The following is a 1,508-nucleotide window of genomic DNA, read 5'->3' as shown; positions in this document are numbered from 1 at the left end:
GGGGGGGCACAATAACTAAAAGACAGTAATAGAAATGATTGATCAGTCAGCAGGTTTTGTTAATTTGTTGAGAGACATGAAGTGTTTCCTCAAGCTGGCTATTCCTATGTCTTGTAGAAGATCCAATATGAAGTGTTTCCTCAAGCTGGCTATTCCTATATCTTGTAGAGGATCCAGTAAAACGAACAAAGATGGCCAAAAAAGGAAACAGGGAAATGGTGACCTAGGCAGGTTTGTGCCAGACTCTAGAGAATGCTCGGTTGTTGTTTTTCTTGGTTGAGACGCCAGTATAGACTGACCACTGTACTAGCCAGGAGCTGCATCCCCTGTGTATAGAGGCTGGACATTGTATGTGTATATTCACTGTGCTTGGAGGAAGGGTGTTCTGAAGCTGGTTCTCTCTTGGCCGTCTCACATGCTGTATCATGAATGATGTGGAAAGTCTGTCTGTGTTTTTAGCCTGCCTTTCTGCACTTGCATTTGTAGCTACAGAGGCTGTAGTTGTCCAAACGTGGATGTTGTCATCAAACTCTCAAATGTGTCATCATTGCAAGCACTTTTGTTGTTGTTGCTTTTTGTTGGTTTTGTTTATGAATTATTTTGCTGCCCAGAGTAGTTTTGTAAATGTTTTGTTTCTATGCCTCTGTCGTTATGCTTTTCTTTTGTGCTCCTCATCTCCCTTGCCTTGTTTCTGTCCATCTGACTTTCTCTGCACTAAATGACGTATGGTGTTGATGGAGTTGTCTGGACTCAAAGTCTCTGCTCCTTGTCTCTGTGCTGTTGTCTGTGTACTTTTGTCTCTGTCTTATTTGTCTCTGTGCTTTTTGTCTGTGTCTTATTTGTCTGTGTCTTATTTGTCTCTGTTTTATTTGTCTCTGTCTTATTTGTCTGTGTCTTATTTGTCTGTGTCTTATTTGTCTGTGTACTGTTGTCTCTGTCTTATTTGTCTGTCTTATTTGTCTGTGTACTGTTGTCTCTGTCTTATTTGTCTGTGTCTTATTTGTCTCTGTACTGTTGTCTCTGTTGTCTTTCTGTCTTATTTGTCTGTGTCTTATTTGTCTCTGAACTGTTGTCTCTGTCTTCTTTGTCTCTGTCTTATTTGTCTCTGTACTTTTGTTTCCTGTCTTATTTGTCTCTGTCTTATTTGTCTCTGATGCTGTGGACATTTTGTATTGTCAGTTTTGCCCCTGGTTTATGGCAGGATGGAGAAGTTGTCCACAATGTACCAGGCTGGGTCAGTGGGACTTGTGTCTGTGCCTGCCTGGGCCTGTGCTCCTAGTGTAGTCAACAGTTGTGAACAAACACATGTAGATCAGTCCCTATGTCAGGTACACAAACACAGACGTGTAGATTCTATGTCAGGTACACAAACACAGACGTGTAGATCCTATGTCAGGTAAACAAACAAAGACGTGTAGATCCTATGTCAGGTAAACAAACACAGACGTGTAGATCCTATGTCAGGTAAGCAAACACAGACGTGTAGATCCTATGTCAGGTACACAAAC

This window comes from Aplysia californica, unplaced genomic scaffold (genome assembly GCF_000002075.1).
Source record: "Aplysia californica isolate F4 #8 unplaced genomic scaffold, AplCal3.0 scaffold00229, whole genome shotgun sequence".
Taxonomy (NCBI): domain Eukaryota; kingdom Metazoa; phylum Mollusca; class Gastropoda; order Aplysiida; family Aplysiidae; genus Aplysia; species Aplysia californica.
Note: the sequence above shows the minus strand (reverse complement) of the source record.